This window comes from Rhinatrema bivittatum, chromosome 1 (assembly GCF_901001135.1).
Source record: "Rhinatrema bivittatum chromosome 1, aRhiBiv1.1, whole genome shotgun sequence".
NCBI lineage: Eukaryota > Metazoa > Chordata > Amphibia > Gymnophiona > Rhinatrematidae > Rhinatrema > Rhinatrema bivittatum.
The window spans coordinates 231,271,202-231,297,900 of NC_042615.1; the positions used below are offsets into that span (position 1 = coordinate 231,271,202).

At 42.6% G+C, this 26,699-nt stretch overlaps 1 protein-coding gene across 6 annotated transcripts in view; it reads left to right on the top strand.

Moving 5' to 3' along the window:
• FAM53A (family with sequence similarity 53 member A) overlaps nucleotides 1-26,699 on the top strand; it is a 206,642-nt gene that overhangs the window by 14,982 nt on the left and 164,961 nt on the right. For 2 of the 6 annotated variants that reach the window (XM_029592643.1, XM_029592647.1), the window contains exon 2: nucleotides 25,877-25,953. The exons of the other annotated variants lie outside the window; for them this stretch is intronic. The gene's annotated coding sequence lies outside the window, so the exon portion shown is untranslated. The remainder of the gene's footprint in view (nucleotides 1-25,876; nucleotides 25,954-26,699) is intronic. 6 annotated transcript variants of the gene reach the window in all.

The following is a 26,699-nucleotide window of genomic DNA, read 5'->3' on the forward strand; positions in this document are numbered from 1 at the left end:
GAGCATATCCGAGGGACCACCTGCTCAGTTTTCACCTGGTCGCTGCCAAAAGTACAGTGGTGTACTTCAGGAAGATGACTGGTGGCAACCCTGTGGTATATGGGGCCCTATTTAAGACACTTCAGGCAAAGCCTGGTCGTGCAGTGGCTAGACTTTGGAGAAGTCTGCAAAACACCGAGCGACACGTTTTGCCTGGCCTCTACCCCCAAGCTTTCCCAGATCTCTTGTGGGCAGGCCTGAGGACTGTACGGGGAGCAGTGAGGTATCTGTGTCCAGAACCATAAGCTTGGCGGTTGTACCTCGAGCAAGGGAGAGCCTCCCCTAAGCCTCCCCTGCCAGCTTCACAGCCCCTCTTCTCCTCCCTTGTTTTGTTGTATTACCTCATGCCCAGAAAGATCAATCTCTTGTGCATGGTTTGCCTCACCCCCTTTTCTCTTGGCGAGTAGATGAGTGTAAAGTTAAGAGCAGATAATTTTTTGGCATTAGGTGCTTTGTCCATTGGTTTAATAATCTCACAGTGATTAATTTTAGTATAAGCCTTTTTTTTTTTTTCTGTGGCCCCCACCTGTGGTGAGATGCAGGGCCTAAATTGCCTTAAACAGGTCTGAGTTTGGTAAAGCATCATTTGCGGGTAGGTAGCGGAGGTTGAACTGGATGAGTTATTTTAAAATGAGGAAATCTGGGTTGTAGCATCCACGGTAGCTCTGCTGCAAGAAGAAGAAATTTGCTGTGGCAAAGCTGCCTCCTCGCTGAGGGACTTGATATAAGGCAGTGTTCATGCCTTTGGCACAGCTCTAGCATAACCCTCGTAGTCTGCAAACAGGACAGGATGCTGCCAGCGGGGGTAGGTCAGGACTGTTGGTGACTGTTAGTTTAGCGGAGGTGGGGCTAGGTCAGGGCATTGCATGGTGGACTGCCATTAGCAACTGTTGGCACAGACCCTTAAAACTACAAAGGTGCCTTTTGGCTTCTGCTTTTGTATAGTCATCTCCTGTCCTCCCTGCAGTGGAATGTGGAGGGTTTTCATATTTAAAAGATTTTGTAGGCCATGTACACCCAAACTCTTAAGTGGCTTACATCAATAAAAACAGACATAATTATTGAATCAAACACAAAATAAGGACATAAACAGCCTGGGTTAATGGAAAAGTGCCAAGGATGAGGGACTATCATGGAGGGAGGTAGGGGATGCAGGCTGTATCAGGTTATTTAGTAGCGAAAAGGTGTTGGGGGGGGGGGGGGGGGGGGAGAGCCTGAGCTAGTGTTTGAGCGCTGAAGGAGCATGCCTTATTTCAGTGCAGATTGAGATGGTAGGGGGGCTTTGCGTGCTGCAATTACTGGCTCTGTGACATTGATTGCGGAGCGCGGCTGTGAAGGAGGGCATAACTCTGGTAGTGGGAACAGCTCCTGTCCTAAACGCACTTGTGGGCAACGTGGTCCAGGACTGGTGTGCTGTATAGTCTGTGCATGCACAGCACATGCTGAAATGCTATGGGCTTCCATGTGTATGCTTGTGGCTATCTAGAGAAACAGTAGTAATATCTATTCATGTGGTTAATCTAATAGGTCTCTTGTCCTGTGAATGCTTTTTTTTTTTTCTCTCTTGTGGGGTGAATGTATGTGACTGTAGCCATGTTGTGTTATATGAATTGGGTCCTTTGTTTTTAAATTTAAACAGATTTTCAGGGGTATTTGTTTTTTGCAAAGGTGAGTTTTAATTTTTTTTTTTTTTTTTTACCCTAACTTCAAAATCATAACTGCAGGCCTATGATGCTTTCCAGCATATCTCCTCCCCTAGAAGACCCATAGTAGGGCATTCACAAGAACTGGGCGCAGACAGGACCATACATGCAATTAAAAAAAGTGCAGGAGTAGTATGCATATGCTGCTACAGCCATGATCTCATGCCCGTGCAGGAGGGATGTTGCTGGTGGAGGGAGATCCAATCACAACCAGAGGCCAGAACTGCTGCTGCTGGGGAGGGAGGCTGCAGTAACTACTGGAGCTGCGCTGGGGGGAGTCCCAATGTTGCTGTTAGGAAGCAAGGCCAGAGCTGCCACTAGAGCAGCTGCTGAGGGAGCTGAACCCTGAGGAAGGGGACGGGGGGGAGGTAGAAGGGAGATGCTTGGGGAAGAAATAAGGGATGTGCTGGGGAGAATAAAGGGGAAAGTAGAATGGAAAGATGCTGGGAGAAGGTCATTAATTTTCATCTAGCTCTGTCAATGATTTTGAAAATTCTAGCCCTCTACAGAAAAGGTGTCTTATCTTGCACATCTAGGTGACTGATCCACAGCTGCCTCATTGGCATTATTTCGGCAGGCCTTGTGAATGAGCTGTAATTTATTCTGCCTGTTTTATTTAGTCTGTGCCAAAGCTTTGTCGGAATTAAGTATGTATGTATCTGTTCGGTTTGTATTTTATATTTTAATTGTTTTGTTTTTGTGTGTTTTTGTGTTTGCTATTTATTTAACATTGTATATCACTTAGAACAGGCTTTGCCATTATGAGGTTTATAAATGTTAAACTTACCAGTTTTCCTAATATTTTGGTCATGAAAGGCTCCCCCTGGTCAGGCATTGCAAATAGTTTTTTTTTTTTTTCTTCAGGTTATGATGTGAAATGTCAAACCTCCAATTTTGTTCTGTTTAAAAATGGAAATCTGTGCAGCAGTGGTATGGTGCTGGCTGATCGCAGAGATGAGTCAGAGCAGATAAAAGGTCCTGATTATAATGTGCACACTGAGTGGTAGGCCTCAGGATGAGTTGAACCAGCTGGTTGAATCTATTTTCTGGTTCACGGTACTTGCATTAAAATTAGCTTCTGTGAGCTATTCTGCAGACATTACTGATGTGCCTTGAATACATATAATATATATATAGCATAACTGGTCCAAATCAGACCTTTAAGTTCTTTCACTAACTTTGACTTATAAGTTTGTGGAATTTTTGTATGGAGAAAACAATTACCTAGAAAATTGGAAATATCATTTCATTGTACACCAAAGCTTACTTTTCATTTGTGTAATGTATTTCATCAGAATGTTTTGGTTTAACTGACCTATGTCAGCATAGGAAATGACTTGCAGCTCTTGGCGGTTGATTTGCAGATGACTCTTCTGGGGACCACAATGGTCCACATCACACTAGGATGTGCCCCTTCCACCCCTTGGTTGGAGGTGTCTGTAGAAAGTTACTTGGTACAGTGGGACACAGCTAGACTCGCCTGTAGAATTTCTAGCTGTATCCACCGTTGAAGGAATGCTCTCATCCTGGAGGTTAGATATTTGGGATAAGCTGATAGGACTGATCCCATTGGCTTCAGAGACCCCATTGTCTGCACATGCAGATCTTCGTCAAGGGAGTGACATGTACCGCTACTGCCATGTGGCAGAGAAGAGCCAAGACCAATCTTGCCAACACTTGGTCCTGCTGAAGTAAAGCCCTTATGTCCACTAGCAGGACAACCCTTTAGACAGGGAGAGACTTCTTTTTCTAAAATGAAACTGTCCAGGCTTCTGTGAACTAAACTATCTGAGCTAGAACCAGATTTGACTTGGAAAAATTAACCAGGAAGCTAAGGGAATGGAGAAGCTGAATGGACTTCTTAAAGGACTCATGACATGAACCAGTTGCCAACCATTCACCCAGGTATAGGAATACACAGAGCCCCTGCTGATAAATCTGTGTTGCCACTACCGCAAGGCATTTCTTGAACACTATCAGGGTTACCAAGAAGCCAAAACCGTGCACTGGTAGTACACATCCTTCACCATGAACCTGATGAACTTCTGATTGGTGGGCTGAATGTGTGAATAAGCATCTTTCAGATCCAGAGCATACATACAATTCCTCAGTTGAATTAAAAGGGTTGTCTGGAAGGAATTTTTCTTGAACTTCTCTCAAACCAGCAACTTGTTCAATCTTCACAAGTCTGGTGTAAGCCCTAATCCCCCCTGATTTGGGAATTAGGAAATACCAGGCATAGAATCCCTGGCCATAATCTGCTCCAGCTGCGATTGAGCAGATTTAAGGTTGGAACTGAAGACTATAAGTCCCTTGGGTTGGAGAAGTGTAAGCAATAGCAGTGTGCCACAATTTTCAGGGCCCACTGGTTCTTGGTGATCTGGAGCCATAAAGGAAGGAATGACTAAATCTTTCGCCTTACCATATGAGGCAGGGACTTGCTATGTCATCAGTTTAGGCTGTGCCTTAGTCTGTCGTTCCCTCTGCCAACTTTGAATGGGCAGCTGCTGCAAGAGTGGGAGGAGCTCAGTGATGCTGAAGCACAGAAGGGATGCCTTTAACAGAATAGGTGCTTGTAAGAACTGGTATCATGCACGGGTCAGTTGGTCTCCTGCTGCAGCTGATTGTAACCTTGATTGATGCTCCTTAATCAGTCACTGTTTCTTAAACTGTTGCCAAACAGGTTGTCCACTGTATAGGGCATAACTGCAAGATTGTGCAAGTCCTCTGAGGCACTCATCCATAATACAAGCCTTTGGAGTCCCTATAGAAGCTGCCAAAGTCCTGGCTATAGTATCAAAAGAGTTGTATATGGAGCAGATAAGATGCTTCTCATATTTCTTCTCTTCTACTGCTTGATATGTCCCATTTGCTCAGTCTGACAATTCCATCAGGGATTTCAGCTTCTGGGCACATTCATGCAAATACTGTACAACGTAGATCTTGTGAGCTGCAATCGGGCAGTCAGCTTTAGACCCTTGGAAGATCTTTACAAACGAATCCAGTGCTTTTGGGTCCCTTTTTGGGAGCATGCTAGTGATCATAACTAGCATGCTTAAATACCAGTTTGGACCATCCCAAAATCAGGGTTGCCTTCACTCTCTTGTAAGTTCTATTCGCAGGCTACCAGAAGGCACCTGCCATATCCTTATGTGGATCCTGGGAAGTTGGTGAACCAGAATTGTTGCATTGTCCCTGGGAATTGAAGGAATTGAAAGAGCCCCAAAATATTTATTCTTGGGTCTGTTTTCTTAATACTAAGTCTTCGCCAGTTTATCAAAAAAACCTGGAGTAACCAAGATCCTTTGGGGGGGGGGGGGGCGGGATGATGTGGCAAGACCAAAAGCGGATTAGATGGAATCCCAGAGGAAGCCTCTTACCCTGACAGGGGAGCACTAGGCCACAACTCCGATATGGTGCCTAAGGCAGTCATCCCTGCTGGTCTAGTGAGGAAATGTGTGGCAGATCACAGAGCGGACGGAGCCCATGTCACTCTGATTTATGAAGGGATTATAGAGGAGAATCAATTAGCGCAATGGGTGAGGGCTTACTCCAACACTGGAAGCTCATGTAGTGAAGTATGTATTGATGTGGGACTTGAAGTAGGTCCATTTTGTGGGAAAACTTCATCTTGGACAAGGGGGTTTTTGTCTTCCTCTATGGTCTTTAGGGCTTAAGTAGACACAACCTTCACTAAGTCTGATAACTGGGCTTCCACTGGTTGAGGGATCCCTCTGAATTGGAAGAGACATTTCTCTTCAGAAATCAAGATTGGCTCGCCCTCACTTTCAGGCCTGCTGGTAAAGCTAAAGAGGAACCTGGCATCACAGTAGTATCCCCTGCCACTGTGGTAACTGGCTCAGAAGGGCTCCACCAGTTCTGTTGACAGCTCCTGTTGACTAGTACACTGCTTTGTAGATGGTGCTAGTATTTCATTCCATGTCATGAGTTATTGTGGGACTCTTGAACCTATGTGGCAAAGTGCTCTATTCAAACACCACTGTTGGTACTGTGGTCTGCTGTGTCAAGTAACTGTGCCTTAGAATGCAAGCTCCATGCAAACAATACAAACAGCACCCTGTTCATCTTTGGATTTGGATAAAATTGGTGGCTTGGTGCTATGAGAATCTTCTGCCCCTTAAAGACTGGCCGCACCAATGCGGCTAAGTCCCACTTCTGCATTGAGAGCCCGTGATTTGAGGCAGATCTAGAGGGCAGTGCCACCAGAGAGCCTTCCTGTGCTTGCGGCATAGAGGAGAAACTTCCCACTTTTATTTATTGCGCCAGGAGCCCAATGCTGTGCTACTAGTCAGAGCAATTCTGCCCAATCTCACACCAAGGCTTGGGGCTTTTATACATTAGTACCTTCCTTAGAGCCTCCATCTTTCAAGCATAGTACTGCTGCATCCTGGGGGACATCTCACCACAGCTGTACCAGATGGAGTCATGGTCTGGGCCCCAACAGCAATAGCAGATGAAATGTGCATTTATGATGGGCCATCTAACCCACAGGTGCGGGCCTTAAAACTGCTTACCACAGGCTTCTTGGGTTTCTCCATGCGGTTTGACCTCTTAAGGGGTCATTTATCAAAGTGCTATATGGTGTTTTCGCATGGGAAAAGCACCTTTAATGCATGTGAAAACACCATAATGCATGGTGTGATGCAAATTAGGAAGAGGGGAGGAGTTTGGGGTGGGATTTCTGGCCAAGTGGGCTGGCTTCGGAAATTGCGAAGCCATATCGCACAGTTTTAATGTGGATTTTAACTACAGCTTCATTTGCGTTAAGCTGTGCGATATGGCTTTATCACACTTTGCGATGTTTTCGCAAATAGCATTATCAGTATTTTAAGCTGCTGGGTAGACAGACATGCCCTCATACTAAGTAGGTATTTATACTTCTATAGGAGGCCCACCTAGAAACTTGAGGTGAGGTTTAGGTGGTAGTGTGGGGCTTACGGGCCACTTTGACATAGTCCATCAAGCTAGGTCGGGAGAACATTGCACAAATCTCATCTTTGGGCGAGTTTCCGCTTTCCGAAGGTCATCAAATCTTCACAAGAGAGGACTGTTCTGTTCCTACGTCACTCTGCATGTCAAAGTGGCCCGTAACCCCTACACTACTACCTAAACCTCACCTAGAGTTGCTAGGTGGGCCTCCTATAGAAGTATAAATACCTACCTAGTATGAGGGCCTTATAGCTAGTTCTCCCTCTCTTCCTCTGTCCCTCCAGTGGTTGTAGGTAGGAATTGCAACAATTGTGGTACTTACCACAAAGTGCGAAAAAGTTATTGCAGTCTGCGGTAATACCTATGTGAAGCGCTAAGATAGCGAACTTTGCGATAAACAGCCTATTACCATAAAATACGCCCCTTTTCCTATCACATTCGATATCTAGTGCATTTTGATAAATCCAGGCCTTAGTTTGTAAACTGTCTTACTTTTTAGGAACTTTGTTTGAGATGCTATTGAGGCAGCCAAAAAATTAATAAGACTTTTATAAGAGCACAAGCCCTCAAAAGTTGAAAACTTCTGAGACTGGCACATGGCCGTGTAGTAGCTTGGACAAAGACTGAGGGGCTCCTGAGGCAGTGTGCATGCACAGAAACTCACAGTACTCAAAGCTCTTCACTAAGAGCTGGATTTGCACTGGTGCCACTGGATGCCATCCACAGGTTATGGCTAATTCATGGCTGCTTGTTGCTGGAAAATAAGTTTGTTCTAACTATTGCTGTTTTGTGGAGATGTTATCAATGACCAAAATCACAATATGGTACTTATCCTGAAATGTTATACTTTTCTTGCTATAATTAATATTTAGTACTAGATATATCATGTTAAGACTATTTTTCACTTGTTTTTAATGGTGGCTGTGGTGAAGTGTCTGTAGTAAAAATACCATGAGAAGAACACCTATTTAGCTTTACTTTAGTACTAGCATCTGTAAGATAAGTCTCAGCTAAATATGCTAGATACTCTCTACTTTTGTAGTTTTTTTTTGACAGGAATTGCAAAGCATAGAGTTGTAAAATGGAGGCTAGCAATACAAGTGCAACAGGCTTTCTCAGAATTTCAGCTTTGACACTGAAATCACCTTAGGTAAGAACTGCAGTACTGGATCAGATCAAGGGTCCAAGCCCAATATCCTGTTTTCAAGTGAGAGGTTTCTGAATGTCTGGCAGAATTAAAAACAGGATTGTTAAATTAGTTAGCATTTTGAGTTGTGGTTTAGTTGCTCTCCTTAAAGAAATCAGTATTTCTAACTTGGATTTAGTTATGTATCAGATTAGATTACATTCTGTTTTAATTTTTTTTTGCCTTTGGTGTTAAAAGTGCTGCATGTTTACCCTGCTGAACAGAAAACTGTACAGGACATGCTTTCATTTTACATATTTGATTGTTGCAGCAGGTCATTCTTTAAAGGAAAACAGATACTCATGATTATGAGGCTTGCTTTTTTTTTTTCTCCATAGGAATTCCCCTTTAGTCTGGCAGTCATTGTTTTTCACAAACACATTCCTTTGTGTTAACACAGATGATGGTGGCTCACTCCTCTCCTGTGGTTTGATAGATTATTCCCTTTAGAAACCAGCATACTTAAAACTTTCTTACCCCAATCTTTCTTCCTGCCATAAATTTTATGATGCCACAAGGAAGATTGTTATACTGGGGAATCTGGCCTTTTGTGGTATCTGCTTGGTTTCTGACCAGATGAGCTAAATGTTAGTGGTAATAGCTGCAGGTATATTAGGGTTTTTTTTCCCTAGTATATAAAATTTTTAAATGCTGTGAAAAGAATTATCCATATTACATATACACGCTACCATTTTTTATACATCTTATTGTACTGCATCATATTTATAGATCTTCACACAACATAAATTGGTAAAATGTGCTCATAAAAATGTGTGTACTGGATACAAATATAACCCTTGTTCTTCATGCTAGGTTTCTGGCATGTCCCTGCCAAATCTTTGTTTTGTAGTCTCCACTGTATATCTAACCTAGTTAAAACCAGGCTGTGGGCTTTGCCCTTCATAAATCCCAGGCAGGAAAGATTCTGGAATCGGAAGCGTGCTCTATTTTTGCTCCTTTATACATCTGTCATCTCAAAAGATTCTGGAATTTGAATAATTGTTTGATGTGCACAGGTGAGAACATACAGCTTTTTTTTTTCAGGTATGTTGTGTGTAACGTAGCCAATACCTGAGCAATGTAAAGCTAACCTGGGAAGTATAATATTTATACAGGTCCATTGTTATATTCTTACCAAGTGACAATTTCTGAGCAAGAGTCTTAAAATGCATGTGATGGAGGAAGGGATTTTTTTTTTTTTTTGTTGACTATTAGCCCTGATCAGGTAATGCCCAATGTTTAAAAAAAAAATTTAAAAGCATATTCTACTTTAGGAATTTTTTTTCTTAAAACATTAGCTCGTTAGACACATGATCTGATGTCTGAGCTTGGTCACTTCAGATGTTGGACTGCATTTCATACACAATAGTCTTTACTATACACGTAATGTGTTGGCAATGTTATATTACTTGACCTTTCTTGCTATGTATATTTGTGGATAATTGTACATAAACCTATACTTGATGTAAGGCTGACTGTTTTCCTATAGTGAAACAGAGGATTTCCAGCAATGGGAGGTTCAAGGGACATTAGTGACTATTTTGAGTGACGGTGAAGGTCCATCCCCCCCCAAAGAGTGTGTCAATTCTGGAATCTAGGTGATTCAGGGAGTTATGTGGGGGTTGGTATTGAAGTTAGACATCTAGGGTGCTGGAGAGGCAGCCAAGGGGTTTATTTTCCATCTGAAGGCTGGAGTGGCTTCTATAAGTCATCTGCATCCAGAATCGGCAGGGATTTTTAAAATCCAGTTCAGAAGGATGGAGTTCCTCTAAGAGACTGGGTCTTTATCCAGCCAGTGTGCTACCATTTGTACATGAGAGAAGAGGATTATCCTGGTTCCAAAGGGTGCTAAGAGAAGACCTTTTGGAGAGCTAGGCGAGGTCCCTGGAGTCCTGCCCTAGTACCTAGTTGGTTTGAGGAAGTATCCTTATTTTGGGACTGGAGTTTTATTTTTGAGAATTTTCTGGGTAATTTTTGGCACTTCCAAAATAGTTTTGCCTTGTATATTGCTGGACTGATTTTTATTTTGATCTTCAGTAAAATTCATTTTTGGTCAGGAACACACTTTATCTGATCCCCCTGGGCCTTACAGGTTCTATTGTCTCCCCTATTAGTTGAGTTCACTTTGCAGATGCTAGACAGATTAGAGAAGTGTTCTGTCTCGGAAGTGTGGACCCTTGTGAAAAAGGAGTTATATTGTATTTACAATATTTTATACAGTATTTCATACAGCAGATACTCAATACAGTCTAGAGAATATTTTAGCAAGGTTAAGAGTAAGCACAGGAACAAAAGGGTGCCTACTTATTTCTATAGCTCTACTAGAGGTACACAGGCCATGTTTTGTGCTGATATTAGAAGTTTTATATATTTTAGCTGCTGATCCTACGTTTGAAAGCAACTTCCCATTTTTATTCAATGTTGTAGTTCTTAACATATCTTCAACCCCCAACAATATCTATCAATTTCACCAGATGAGAGCCTTATTTGCAAGGAGACTATCAAAGCATTTGGTTAAAGTACAGTTGGAGTAGTTGGTGACCAAAAGACTAATGTGCTCTTAAATTCTCTCCTTTCCAGCCTTGTATTTTCAGTGCTGTTCTTCAGTGTTCATTGATTTGCGGGGTCTCTTCTAACATATGCTACCTCCCAGGGAGGTGGCTGTGAAAACCCTCATTTATATCCCTGTGCAGGATCCACTGTGAAGTAGTTAATTCTCTGTCAATAAGCAGGTGTGAATTAGCCACAATGTGTGGGTAACATCTGGTGCCAACGCAGACCAGAGCTCAGACTTTACTGAAAATGCACTGGAGTTCGTGCACACGGCTTTGCAGCCCCGTTGTCTTTGCGCTACTGAATGGACATGTCTCAATCAGTCTAAAATTTTTTTGGTTAGTGTTATCTTCTGCCCTATTGCTTTTGATTTTTCTGCTACTGCCTCAACAGCCCCTCAAACGGACCATAAGTTCTGAAAGAGGATTTTGATATATACGGATATGGCCAAGGTCAGAAAATCAGTTGACTGCTTTTAAGGCCTGCCAGATACACACGGTCTGCTTTGTTGCTTGGGCCAGACAGGACTCACCTGCTACAGCAGTTTACATATGTGGTATGTCTGACCTAGGCACCATCAATTGTGGCAGAGCACTTCTGTGCATAAACCCAAAAGTCCTGCTGCTGGTGCCTCTGCTGTCGTCCATGTACCTAGGCACTCTCTGGGACTTGTAGATGCAACAGATGCAGAGCACCCCTGAGAGATGGCTGTTGCCCTGGCACAGAGGTCCTTGGCTTTGCAGGCAGCCCTTAGTGAAGATGAGCTGATCTGGATTTCCAAAGAAGATCTCCCCAGCCAGTAAGAAAACCAACAATTGAATCTAGTGAAGAGTTCCTCGTTCAGCCCTGAAGACTTGAGGGGGGGATTTGGACATCCCCTGTCCAAGATAAGGCAATTTTTCCACATAATGGGCCATTTAATGATCCCCCCCCCACCAGGGCATACGTCTCAAGAGCTTCCTGTATTGGAAGTAAGTCCTCACTAGGAGGTGGTATATTCTCCTTCAGGGAGTCTCCCCCACAAGTCACAAGGGGGGAAAAAGAGGGATCAGTTCAGTTTGAATTCTTACTGGATGTTTCTCCTCAGTCTCTTCAGGGTCTTGACTCAGTTTTCCTCCATGGTTGGGAGAAGTAAGATTCCATAATTATATAATGTTATATTTGTTTTATAGTAGGTTATTTTAATAATTTTAAATTAAATATTTTAAGAATTTTGTGTATTATGTATTCTGTTGGTTGTGCGCCATTCCGGTCAGCATTTGCTAGATGTACGGTATATAAAAGTTGGAAAATAAATTCCATGGAATTTTATCAGATTCCCTGTCATCCCCCGCCCAAACAAAATGGATATGAATAGCAGAGCAGTATTAAAACAGGGTATCAGATTTCTTTAAAGGGATAGTGCCATTTATTATTAAGATTAAAATACCTTGTTTGCTTGGCTTTGTATTCTTGATTTGCTAGCATCAGTTCTGAAGTCACTCTATTTTCCCTGTTGATTGTGTTACCTGTCACAAAGGTTGCTGAGTGAAAGTGATGTCACAGTGCTATGGGTGCTCATGCACATGTGTTTCCTCCATTGGGGGAGCCTCCTTCAGGAAAAGGGAGAGCTGAGGCAGGTGTTGACCGGATCGTCGCCAGGGACCAGAGTCCATAGGAGGTGCTGGCCTGGGCCAACTTGGGGGGGTAGCAGGAGGCAGATAGTACAGGCTGATTTGAGGGAAAGGTTCAGCATCTGTCGAAGCTGTGAGCACTGTGTTTATGGAGTGGTGGCAGGAGGTAAGGACCCGAGCAGTGGTAACTACACTTGGAAGCAGAGATCATCGGAGGAGCAGTTGGAACGGCATGAGGTGGGGGAGGAAAGATCAAAGGCAGTGTTGGAAGAGCCTTGGTAGCTGGAGAGGGATCTTAATGGTTGCAAAAGTAACCTGGGTTGGGGGGCAGGAGGGACTGAGAAATGGCTGAGGTATGTGTTTCAGCAGCACCATCTGGAGGTGTTGGGAGAGCAGGGGGCCCCCAGAGTAGCAGCAGCACTGGCTTGAGGCTATTGCATAAACTGCACTTCTTCCAAAGAGGTGCAAATTGTGATCCATCCACTAAGAAGGTCTGAGCATGCTGATCTTGAAACTTAAGAAGCAAAGTAACTTAAAAAAAAAAATGCCTAGCAGGTAAATAAGATTGGGACAATGTGTTCCAATTTCCAAAGACATTCTTTACATTGAATACAAATTTCTAAAATGTTTGCATGTATGTCGTAGGGAGGCTGTGTCAGGGGTCCTTAAAACTTGGTCCTTGAGAGCCACAAACCCAATCAGGCTTTTGCGATTTCCACAATGAATATGCATGAGATCTAACTGCATACAATGGAGGTATTCATTTATTGTGGAAAACCTTAACCTGGCTGTTGTGGCCCTTGGACAGTTTGGGGGATCCCTGATGTATGTGAACAATAGACTGTGAAACAGGTTAGTTTTGCAACAGAATGGAGGCTTTGTAAGACTGAAATTTTTTTTTAATGACCCAGATGTGCTCATTTTTGTGCATGTTTGAGGATGTCTCTGGAGGCAATGTGTATTTGAGAAATGGCATGTGTATGCTTGTAGTTTTCCAGCTGGGTGCTTTTCCAACCTGCATAAATTTCCATTTCTGGTCAGTTGACATGCATAACTTCCATGACCTAGGAAAAATACTTATGTGGGCTCAGATATGGAAACAGAGGCCATCTTGCTGCATCTGATAGTCAATATATGCATTTTTTTTTCATGCCACAGAACTTGCCCTCATAATTTTACTGGCATTGGAAAGCTATGCACGTTGAAAGGACATGAATGCAACTTGGTGTCGACATAAGGTGTTTTCCAGCATTTTTTAGGATACCTGAGAACTTGCCCTTTGTAACTCTTAATGAAAAGAATACAGTATATCTGTGGAGATTCAATTTTTAACTGAGAAATTCAAACACTTAGGGTATCCCTAAAAAAGCTATAATCTGTTTTCCAGCCAGATTTAAATATAGGACATTCCATGAAATTAACTGGTGGATTTTAAAATCAATTTACATTTTTTACACATGTGAGCTATGGCACTTATTGCTGGAGGATGTGGTCCATGCCAGTATTATAGCTGAATTTAAAAAAAGGTTTGGGTAAGTTGTGGAAGACAGGTCACTTAACCATCAGGTAGGCTTGATTATCACTTGTGGAAATGAGCAACAGGGAATGGATTTCCCATTAGTGTGCCAGATTGACTACTGTCAAAAGTATATTGAGCAGGTCTGACCCAGCATGGCTTAGAATCATGTCACTACCTTAAAATTTAAGTCAAGCAGGAAAACGAATACTGGAATGCACTATTTTGTTTGGTCTCATTTTTCTGTAGTAGGAATACCCTAGGTTGCTTCAAGTAAGGCACCAGCCTTTGACATTCAAATAATTTAAAACTGGATTTGAGTGCCCTTCTGAGAACTGTGCATTTAATTGTTTCTCAGGCCTTTGTTTTTTAGGTCTGATACTTTTGTCATTGTGATGGTGATTAAATTGGGATTTGTAGATTTTAGATGTAAAATCCATTGTCCCAAAATAGAATACATGAAATTCATGCTGCAGTACTCAAATTTGGTACTGGTGGTATTGAGCAATGGTTAGGGGGGTGTGTTTTTTTTTTTTTTTTCTCTTAAGGTTGCTTTTATACTAACCATACAGTATAACAATGAGATTTGAGGGTACTTGGCCCACGAGTTTAAGGTGATTAGACCTGTACAGTTCAGTCAATTCAAGTCACATTTATTACTCATCAGTGAACATTGAGAAGCTCAGCTGTTTTCTTTGCTTAGGCCATTGTTGGAATAACTGGATTTGACTGGTATCCTGATCAGAAATAACATTGATCCTAATCCATTTTTCTTTAAGCAGTAATTATTAGACTTCTAATCTCTTGGCTAAGTGGGACTTCACCATTTATAGGTGAACACAGATCAAATTGGCCGTTTTCACTGATTTGTACTATTTTTTTCAGGGCATATGCACTTCCAAGAGTAGGCAGCTCAAATCCTGGACATCTACATACAGGTTAAGTTCATGGGATGTTCAAACTATACAAATTGCCAAATTCAGAGTGAAATGATGTAAATGCAGGAGACATAGAGGAAAACAGCACATAATCTTACTGGGATTTTAAAAGGTGTCAGTCCAGAGCAGCTATTGGCAGGGACAGGGGAAAGTCTAACATCTTATGTGCTTCCTTGTAGGCTTAAGGGTCACCCACCAAACTGTTCCCTATGTATTGACTATACAGTAAAAGCATCTTTATTAGCACAGTTAGACAAGTGTTCCTGTCATATTTAAAATACAGTAGAAAAACAGCAAATATATAGGTAAGAAATGGTGTTGCACCAATTTAGTAAAAATCTACATCCAAGGCATATAGGAAATAAGACCAATTTGTGGCTTTCAGTCGACTGCTTCTGTGCTAAGTTAAAACGTTTGAATTGGAGGAAGTGATGTCATCTCCCTGGATAGCAGCATAGGATTGGAGCTCCCTATAGATATAGGTAAAAAAAACCCGCTATTTGTCAGCATTAAAATCTTTAAGGAGCACGGCAGAACTTAGAAAGTGACAGAACAGTTTGCAATATGGGCACCCGCTGCAAAGCATCGGAACTGAAGTTTTCTAAAGAACTGAGTGGAATGCAGGGAAAGCACGTGAACAAGATACAGGCCACAAGAGAACCAGTTTTCTCAGATTCAGAGACTGACAATGCGGTAGGACATGGAAGAACAAGCGCTTACCTGCACAGAAACGAAGATGTGGTTTAAAGACCTGCGACGTGATATATTGCGGGTCAAAAAAGATTTTAGAGCAGATGGTTGACTTGAAAAATAAGATGACTGCAATTGGCAGCTGTGTGGAGGAAATGGAGCCAGTCGGGGAGCAAGATCAGCAGCTAACAGATGCAAAGTACTACTTCCTCTCGCTCCTCAGCAAATAGAGATCTGGGGCAAGTTGTAGGACCTGGAGAACAAGTCTAGGCGAAACAATTTTCGTATCCATGGCCTGCCAGAGATTGATGCATATGAGCACAATGCCACAGCGTATATGCAGGGTGCTGCTTAATACTAATGAGGACACTGAAGCTGTGGAGGCTGAAGTGGTGATCAAGTGAATGCATTGGGCCTGCAAAGAGGAACCTTCCCAGAGATATTGTGACTTGTCTGTGAGTTTCTGGTGAAAGAACGATTGATGGTGCAGGCTAGAATATAGGGCAGCATAACATGGGAAGGGCATTAACTGGTGGTATGGAGACTTGGCCCTGGCCACCCTGAAAAAACAGAACAGAGATCATGTTGCAGATCTGGAGGGAGAATTTGTGATATCGCTGGTTAATTTCCCTGTGGTTTGCTATTCTATTGGTGGAACCAGCTATTGAATAAAAACGGTTGAAGCTCAGGTGGTGATGCAGAAAAGCAAGTTTGGGTATATCGAATGCAAATGCTTGGCTTGATTTTCCAAAACTTCCATCCTCCTGGAAAGAAAATGACGCTGCCAAATAGGCCTTAATGCCCTCAACATCTCTCCCCAGGGATCTCAGTCTGAGTTCTCTTGCAAGGTATTCTGATGATCCAGAGCAAACTTATCCAGCTTTTGAGAAACAGCCTCAACCCATTGGGAGTGAATCTAAAAGATTGACAATCCTGCAGTCAAGTCCCAGAGAGAATAGATTCCCCTGGATTCTATTTTTGAAACACATGGTATTAAAGTACTGCCCATTAAAGGGTTTATTTCAAAAAATTTATAAAAGGCTGAGGTATGCTCCTGAAGATGTTCTTCTGAAACATAAAAGATTGGGTAAAGGATCTAGGTTGCTCTGACATATGGAACGACAGGTGGAGAATGGCAAAAACATTGCTGTTGGCTCAGGATTTTTGTGTTCTAATGTGAGTAAATGTGTGCACAAATAGTGTACTTACACGCATATCCCATGAAAGCATTGGCTACAATGCAGGAGGTTCCTAAATACCCTGAAAGCTTTAATGCTGTAAATTAACTCTTGAATCAGAGGTGAAGTTGAGTTAACTTATATATCTGGGCCTAGTGCTTATACTGCTGTGCCAACATGGTCCTGGATCCCTGCACCTAGAGAACCCCAGGGGTGGGATCACACTGGCCTGGCATAAGACTAACACTAGCTCCAGAAATGTGAGCTGGCTTCCAGGTCAGATGAAATAGCCTGTTAGTTAAATTTCCCAGCATTAAAATAAGTGCAAGGATACCATATCCAGTTCCCCATGCCAGAGGGCCTCTTGGCGCCCCCGAGCAACTGTCATGTAAGATCTTTTGGGCAGGCTTTTTTGCAGCAGAATGGTTACCATTTTGAAGTGCTTCCTGTATGTCCAAGTGTTTATCAGTGTCACCTCATGCTTCTCCCGATTTTTTTTCTCATTTCTTGGTGTGTGTAAGACATAGGAGAACAGCTGGCCAAGCAGTAGCTGCATGACAGGTAAGGCAGACCTTGCACACCAAAATGATGCATCCAGAGAAGCATGAGGTGATGGCTGTAGCTGTGTAGCACTCACTGTATATACAATGATTATAATTCTGCTTCGGAAAACCTGCCATAAAGCTTACTAAAAATTAAGCTCACTTGAATTAAAATAAACAAATGTTGACCAAACTCCACCTCACCCCCCCAAAATAAAATTCTTTATTGAACTATCTCTGAAAAGATAGCCAAGAAATGTATTTAGTCCAATAAAAAGGTATCACGTTATTTTGTGTTTAATCTTTATTACTATGGATCAAAGTTTTCGTAATACTTGCACAGCAGTGAACTCTGCTACCATATGTACCTTCCCCAAAAAGGAACAGATTTTCACTTTGCTTGTCTAGTTCCTTCGGTTGTGTATACTTGGACATGCCTTTTTAATGTTAGCTTTACTGTATTTGGCGTGAGCTCAACTTTTTAGCTTGCGTTAAGAATGTGCTAAAATTTAGCACACTGTTCTGCATATTTTGTGTTGGCCCCTTTGAGAGATGCAGTGGTAAAAAGAAGGGAGAGAGTGATTAAAAATTAAGTAAATGAAACATGGAAAATTTTATTCAGACATGGAACAAATTGGAGAAATTTTAAGTTCTTGAAGGAAAATTTTAAAATGCAAAACCAATCTGATTTTTGCATATGAAATGTATAAAGGTGTGCTATAGATGTATGAAACATGTTGTAATAGCTACCTATGAGCAGGAAGCAGGGAGATCCTTAGTATGAATGAAGTGGAATACTAAGTCTTGGGTTTCTTGTGTGCACAAGGAGTCAAATACAGGTTTTGAAGGGGATGAATCTTTCCTTAATAGAGCTAAGAGCAGAGGGCCTCAGGATCTCAGTGAGGTGAGATTTTCTTTTAGGTACAGTAAATGCCTTCCAGAAAACGTAGCTCCATCACAATGATATGACAAATGTGTTTGAAAATCTCTGAATTTCACATACATCTGTATAGTCTGCTGTTTAAATGCAGAATTGCTTTTTGAACTCTGCTTTTGCTTTTCAATAGGAGCAGGAAATTACTGAAATCGTCAGGGAGTAGGTTTGTGTTAGTGGAAACCACAGGATATTGTCTTTGGTGTTTGCTAAAAATGGCCACTGATAATGACACTGTCCTTGGAGACAACTTAAAAAGGAAGAATTTCCATTTACTTTTTTAATGCAGTGCTGTATCTGACAAATGCTTACGAAAGTGCTAGAATAATTGCACTGATCATAATCCACGGACACTCATGAAGTTTGCACTTCAGTTCCAACCTGCACTACATTTGCAGTTTGCCTTGGGTTTCTCTTCAGCTGACAATTGTACTGTAATTTAGCAATCTAGAAAACTGGATTAGATAGTGAGTATAAGTCTTGATTTTTATGAATGGTCCCGAGGCAGGATTTCTTTAGGTGTTGCCAGAATTGAATGAATGGCCTTCTTGCCTTGTATTTTCCAACCAGGATTCTGTGAGCATCCCTAAAGCGCCACACAGTCCCACACACACCATGGGAGGGGAGCATTGAAGAGTTGGGGCTTCCACAGTTTTACAGTAGAGTTCCTCAAATTTGAAAACCACTATTCTATCCACACTGTCACCTCAGCCTTGCCCTTAATATCAGAGGTAAAGCACAATAGATGCTCCATTCTGAACCCCCTTCAATACCAAAGCTGAAATCTACAGCTGGAGGAGTGTAATTGTCCCAAATATATTAGTGTTTATATTTAGATCTTTTCATTGGCTACCAATTGGTTGTAATTTAAATTACTGTCAAGTTTTTGGGTATTAAGGGGGAATAGTCCCAGTTATCTTATGGATGAATGGTTGTATGCCTCAGAGCCAACTGCACTTGACTCACGGGATCCTCGCAAACTGTTCCCACTTTTCATGGTATGCTTAAGGTTTAAAGAATAGAGCTTTTCCTATAGTGCAGGACTTCCAAAACCTTTAGTCAAATGTAACCCTGCTTTAGCACTGTCGCATGACAAACTAGCAAGGGTGTGGTCCCACATCCATTGCTCCACTCACCCTTCCTGCATGCCAGTTGATCCGATCTCGCAATCTCCTCCCCCTCTTACATCCAAGCTCCTCTCACCTCCCCAGTCCAGCCCTTTTCACATGCACACTCCAGCTCTTTCTGCATCCAGTCAATCAATCTTCAGTAATTTCCCCACTCACACTCTGCAGCCAGTCCCTCTAAGTGCAACTCTTGCCTCTCCTGCATTTGATACGTCCCTTAAAACAGACCTCCCAGCCAGGGTTGGAGGTAAAATTATCTTTTGGGCTGAGGGTGGCTAACTGGAAAAAGGGCAGGCTGGTGATATTTTTCTCTCGAGTCTGTGTAATGGTGGGTGAAGGTAGGAGCCGGTGGCAGTCTCCACCAGCTTGTTCAGTAAGCCATCCCTTCAAGGCTGGTCCCAAGCCAGACTGTGATCTGCAAGCGACAGCAGCATTAATAATGAAAGTCAGCACGGGCCTGTGAGCAACGTTCCCTTTAAGGGTTGGGTTGCTGTGTGCAAAAGTGTTTGTTCATGTGAGTACTACTTTCTTTGATACAAAAAGCTTATCAATGTTATGCTCATAGCAACCTAATCCTTAGAGGAAACAGAAGCAGCATGCGCACACTTTCTCACATACACGAAACACATTTGCATATTCACTTTCATGCTGTCACACACATGCTCATTCTCAGACACACACACTCTCTCATGCCTGTCATTCATTTCCCAGATTCTCATGCACACACAATTCTCCTCTTCCACACACACTCATCTCAGTAAGTGCAAACTCTCTTCACTGCCAAACAATTTGAGAACAAAAATCCTTGCAAAACAAGACACCTACAACCTTGCTATGCAGTACCACATCTCAGGACTCAAACAGCAGTAGCCTCTGACACGACAGCAGTTCAGTTACACATGCAAAACACACAGACCCTTATCTAATACAGAATAAAAGATTACAACATGCAGACAAAAAAAATGAAAAGCCCGAAAGAACAAAATAGAAATATGTAATGCATATTCCCAAAGATAACATGCCAATCACTAAAAGTTCAGGTTTTTTTTAACTTTTGCTGACTGATCTTAGTTTTCTAATCTGTTGGTCCCAGGTTTTGATTTCCATGTTTCCTTTCTTGGTCTTTTCCCAAATCCTTTTACAGGGTCTTTTTTTCTTCTCTCTCCACCTGCTGTTTTCCCTTTCTTTCTCACATGCTCACACATACACTCACACATGCTGTCTCTGAACATACAGGCTCACTTACACAATCTCAATTCACTTTCTTGCACACACGCACAATTTGCTTTCTCGCGTACTCTGCAGAGCTTCAGCCTCCTCTTCACGGGTCGTCATGGGATGAGTTTCATGGTGGCCCTGATCTTCTTGGGCTGCAGGAGATGGGATCCTCCGTGGCCCTGCTACCAAGCCTCCTCGGGCCACCGTGAGGTGGGATCCGCAGCAACCCTGCCACAAACACTGCTTCTCTTCAGCACGCGGGCTGATGCTGCGCCTCTTTCCTGCATGCAGGGTTCCAGCAACGTTTTTTCTTCTGGGGCCACGCAGATAGGGAGGAGCACTTGGAAGTTGGCGGGGGGTGTCTCGTTTTCTTTGGGCTGTGGTGGGATGAGATCCACCACAGCTCCGCCAATCTTGCGTGGATGGATAAAAGCTGCGAGCGACCGCACACGCATGCAGCTTAGTCGGAACAGTGCCTGTGAGCTATTACAAGTTTACATGCTCTGTAGTGGCCCGATCACTCCTCACACAGGGCTTCTTGCTACCTTCTTGCTAGCCTGTGAGGGCTAACTTGTTCACAGGGCCCCTGCTGAACTATCATTAAAATAGTCTATTGTACTAAAAGATTAGAGGGTGGCCAATGTAATCCTGATCTTTAAAATGGGCTCCAGGATGATCTGAAGATTGGTGAGTGACTTCGGTGCTGGGAAAAATCATAGGAACTATTCTAAAGAACAAAATCACAGAACACACAGACATGGTTTAATGGGTCACAGCATGGATTTTCACAAGGGAAGTCTCGCCTCCCCATACTGCTACTTTTTTTGAAAGGGTTACTGTATGGTTAGTGGTGATCCAGTAGCTATAGTATATCTGGATTTTCAAAAGGTGTTGACAAAGTCCTCCATGGGAGATTCCTGAGAAAATTCAAAAGGAATGTAACAGGAGGCAATGTCCTATTGTGGATTACAAACTGGTTAAGATGGGAAACAGTAGAACTTAAATAGTCTGTTTTCTCAGTGGAGAAAGGTAAATGTAGAGTGCCTCAGGGAATTGTATTGTGCTGGTGCTTTTTAATTGGAAAAGGGAACAAGTGAAGTGATCAAATCTGCAGAGACAGAATTATTCAGAGTTAAATCAGAAGTAGATGGTGAGAAATTACAGGAGGAGCTTGGAAGACTGGGCATCCAAATGGCAGATGAAATTTAATGTGGACAAGTGCAAAGTGGTACACATGGGGAAAAGTAATCCACACTGTAACTACATGTTAGCTCTGTATTAAGAGTTACCACCCAGGAAAAGGATCTGGGCTTTGTCATGGACAATTCTTTGAAATCCTTGGCTCATTGAACAGTGGCCAAATATGCAAATAGAATGCTAGGAATTAGTAGTGAAGGAATGGAGACCACTTGAGTACTGTGTGTGGTTCTGGTCACCACATCTCAAAAAAAGACAGCAGAATTGGGAAATGTATAGAGAAGGGTGACCAAAATGATAAATGTGACTGACAGATTCCCCTATGAGGAAAGGCTAAAGAGGTTAGGTCTCTTTAGTTTGAAGAGACGGCTGAGGGGAGATGATAAAGGTCTATAAAATGAGTGGAATTGGTAGAACCGAAGTACCAAAAATAAGGGACATTCAATTAAGTTATTAGGTAATACATTTAAGACAAATAGAAAATATTTTTTTACTTGATGCATAATTAAACTCTGAAATTAGATTCCAGAGGTGGTTGTGAAAGCTGTTAGTGAAGCTGGGTTTAAAAAAAGTTTAGATGTGTTTAGAAGAAAAATCCCTAAACCATTAAGGTGGACTTGGGGAAAATTCACTTCTTATTCCTAGGATAATCTGCATGGAATCTTTTTATCCTTTGGGTTCCTGCCAGGTTCTTATGGCCTGGATTGGCCACTGTTGGAAACAGGATGCCGGGCTTGATGGACCTTTTGGTCTGACCCAGTATGGCGTATCTTATGTTCTTATACTAAAATTTATTAGGAAAAGAACGGAGAATTAAACTCATACCTTAATTTTATTCCAAGGTGAGACTGCACCTAGAGAACTGTGGTTGCCGCATCTCAGATATATAGCTGAACTGGAAAAGAGCTTGGGAGGCTCTATGAAGGAGAGAGAAGCACTTAAGGGAGAACTGCCAGATCGTGGCAGAAACTTTCCTTCTGGCTTCCTCTTATGGGCGGAGAGGGGGGAGCTGCTGGAAATGCTATTCTTGCTCCCATGTGCTTTCTGGGGCTCTGAAGAAATTCTTGCATCCTGTGAAGTTAGGCAGCTCTGAGCCTCAGGGCAGTGGCATAAGGAAAGAGGCCTTAAATCTTCAGTCCACTGACTTGAGAGTCTCGCTCCAAACTCTGAGCTAAGCTGGGCAAGATGATGGGAGGGGGCTGGAGACTGAGGCAGGAAATGAAGGCCAGTCATTTGGTTTGTTCCTTTTTATTTGGTTCTCTTGCTGTTTCATGCAAGTTCTCAGCAGAAATATGCTTCTGATTGTTTTCTCTCTGCTCAGTGTGCCCTAAGGAGAGTTGGGGCTATGTGTGGTGATTTATCTGCATTCCATCAACCCCTTTGAACACCCCCCCCATGCCTGTTTGGCATAAGTGCGAAGGGCATGGGGGAATCTGAAAGGAATTTTTGATGGTGCTGATAAAAATCATGAAATAAGTAGAAAAATCCCTTCAGAAGTTGTAGTATTTTGGCAGGGCTTGTACTATCACTACAAACACTTCCCCGTTCTCTCCCCCCCCCCCCCCCCATGCATGTGATGCTGATAGAGATGGTACAGATGATATGAAATAAAGCAAAAATCTCTCCAAGGAAAGCTAAATATTTTGTTTATATTCTGGGTGTGCTGCCTGCCAAACCTCACTCTTTGGCCTTTAGTCTTACTCATTGGGGTGTTAAATGTCACTCTTAAGGATGAGTTACCCTTGGCATCTCTGCACAGGTCTTTAGTAACAATAATCCAGTTTGTGCATGTGGAATTTGATTTGAGACTCCACACAGATTGGGTTATTGTTACTAAAAGTTTGTGATCAGTCAGAACAGCTGAGAAATTGGGGATTAAAAACTGCATAGCCCTTACGATCAAACTTGTTATGAATGTTCCAAGATGAAAAATAATCCAACTGTCTTTTTTTGTAAATGTACCAACAGTATAATTTCCAATGTCATATAAACTGGGCACTTGGTCTCATGTGATCCTGTGGAAAGGGCCACAAAATCTGCCCTTCTCTATGGAACTTGTTGGTCCCCACCCAATCGCTGCATGAGACTAGGGGCTGAACTGAGTGGAGGAGGCAAAAGCTGTGTGGCACTGCATTTAGCTTAATTCTTTGGCCATTCTCCCCACCCACACCCATGATAGAGAGGCAGAAAGAAGGATAAGAGTTGCAGCAAGTCAGGCTACATTCTCTGTTTCCTGGAGTGGGGTGAAGTTGAACTTTATAACTTTTTATATACAGAGGTTCAATTAACAAGATTATCACTTCGGTTTACATTACAACCAGCAAAAAATAAGAGACAAAGTCTTGTTTTACAATGAACAGGGTAGAAGTAACCTGGATTAAAACAATGAACAGGGTAGAAATAACCTGGATAAACATAAAATGGGTGAAGCAAGTATAGAGAATTGGGTCTGTAACTTGGGCGAAAAGCAGGGAAATTAAATAGGAGAGGACTGTGAAGGCCTCAAGTTGGATAGTGTACTCATGATGTGGATAAGAACCAAGGCTGAAGTGAGTAGTTATGGGAAGGCATGTTGGAATAACAAAGCCTTAAGTCTCTTCTTAAAGGTGATTGGACATCGTTCCAGCCTCAGTTCAGGAGGGAGCAGGTTCCATTGCTTGGGGCCCGAGGCGGATATAGCTCTCTTACTGAGGGAGGTCTTGATGGAGGGTGCTTGAAGAGTGCCTCTCTGGGCCAGTCTAATTGGACGGACCGAGGTGTGGAGTTGCAAAGTTATTGTAAGATCCAGAGGAGTAATGTTGTGTATGGCTTTGTGAGTGACTGTTAAGTTTATGAAGGATTCTAAACTTAATTGGTAGCCAATGTAGATTCTTTAAAATTGGAGTTATATGGTCCCTCTTGTTGGATTTTGTGAGGATCCTGGCCGTAGCGTTCTGTAGTAGCTGGAGAGGTTTGAGTGAAATATCAGGCAGGCCGTGAAGGAGTGAAGCTTAGTTTCTGTTAAGTCCCCTATCCATGCATGGATCTGTGTGGTGTGATCTGATTCTCTATGGTGGCGTGGGGTCTGTTTGGGCCTGTCTAGGTATGGGATGTCTGGTGTGATCTGTTTACCTGTGTTGGTCTGGTTATGGGGTGTCTGCATTTCACTGACTGGTGTCAATCTGTCTGGGCATGGTTTTCTGTACTTGCTGCTGGGTGTGTCTGTGGTGTGACCTGTAATCTGTTGTAGTGTTTTTCTGCAAGGTGGTATAACTGTCCCTTTGGGTGTGGTGTGTATCTTTATTTCACTCTGATTGTAATATGTTTAGTTGTGTGGTGACTGGTTGTGGTGTGGTCTCTCCATCTCTCTGGTGTTTTTGCCTTTCTGTGCCTGTCTGCATGTGGTATGGTGTCTGCCTCTTTGTGTTTGTGTGTTTGCTCCTTTCATCAACCTGAAGAGAATCAAAACTGGAATTTTAAGCTGTTGGCTGGTGGTGTGATTGTTAGCAAATGGTTCAACTGCTGATTGGTTGGCGAGAGATTGACAGTGGGTCAGGAGTCGGGATACTGTTTTTGTGTGTTAGAGACATGTATGATGTAATCCAAATGTGGGAAAGGAACATAAGCAATTACATGAAGGGGGGATGGGTAGGGGAGCACAGTTCTAAAAGTTTGCTTCCTTCTGGAATAGAATGAGTAAATGTGAATCAATTTACTCTTTCAGAAACAGACTATGGGACTCTCCATGAAGTTAGTACGCAGCATGTTTTAAAACCAGAGAATTTTTTTCACTCATTGCACAATTAAGCTTGGAATTCATTGCCAGAGGATGTAGTAACTGTTAGAATAACTGGGTTTAAAAAAGGTTTCAAGTTCTAAGTTTTTTCCACTCTATGCAACCAGCTATGAATACTAAATCCCACAAGAGGGACACTGACTTCATAAGATGGATGCTGACGTGTGTTTCAACAGAAAACAAGATGAACTTTTGACCAGACTATATAGCTTCTTTCCACAAACAATGATGCCCAGGGCAGGGACAGGTCACAGATGCAAAAATAACCCTAATCTGCCCAGAGGCAAAAAGCCTATCAAAAGGGCAGTCTATCAGACAGGTCAGCTCACAGAAAAGTGTCGACACCACAAGACAGCTTGTGGGTCAAGGGAGTTGCAGGTCTGAGATCAGATCCCGGTACAGGGTCGCCACGCCAACGGAGCAGTGACTCCCCTTCCTCAATGGAAAAGGGAGGCCAGTAGTCTGAAATGGAAAAACCCTGTCCATCCCGATGCTTGACTATGCATGAGCCTCTTACATATTTATGCTTTGCCTGTTAAAAGCAGCCGGGAGAGGTCTCAGGGGGCTGGCAAAATAACCATTAACCCTTGAAGACAAAGCCTGAGCCAGCACCCCCACCCCTCCCTGCAATGAAGCAGATGTGCTCCAGTGTCTTGTGCATGTAAGAAGCCTTGCTATTACCTGGCTGTTTGTCTCTAACATGTCTTTATTCTCCAGGGCTCAGACCAGTCTTAAGCCAGCAAGTGACTGGGGCCAAGGATGTGTCCTCAAACTACTTCAGGGTAAAATGGAAGGTAATCTCCTAAAGTTATGGGGTTAGTTAGCTAGTTACATTTAATGTACCCTAAGCAAGTCAAGGTCTCAGATATGTTAAGTTTACTAATGATGCAGAGTTTACTCAGTTTAAAACTAATGCTGAGCAGTAAGGATGGTAGATACATGTATTGTCTATTTTATTCTAACCTCTAAACCTGAAAATTCTGACATAAGTCTGATTGCGGAAAACCCTGTGGTCTTTTCTGAGATATTCAGATTATTTATTTATTTATTTATTTATGGATTTATATACCGGGAGTTCCTGTATACAATACATATCACTCCGGTTCACAGTTAAACGGTAATAACTACTGCCGTGTGGCAGTTTACATGGAACAAATTTTTTCATTGGAACAAATCAGAACTTGATATGAGAAGAATAAGCATAGGTATAAGAGGAATTGTCTGTAGCACTACCCGTCCTGACAGATGTGGGGGAGGAGGAAGGAAATGTGCTGTATCAGCATACAGAACACCCTTATAATACAGTTCCTAGAGAAGTCCATAAATTGTTAGACTTGGGGAAAGTCGCTACTTATCTTTGTGCGTTAGCAGCATGGGATCTTTGTACTGTTTGAGATCCTGCCAGGTACTTGTGATCTGGATTGGCCACTGTTGGAAACAGGGCTTGATGGGCCCTTGGTCTGACCCAGTATGGCAATTCCTATGGTCTAATGCTGCTGCTGCTGTTGGTGCCTGAAGTGACATTTGACTTTTGGCACTT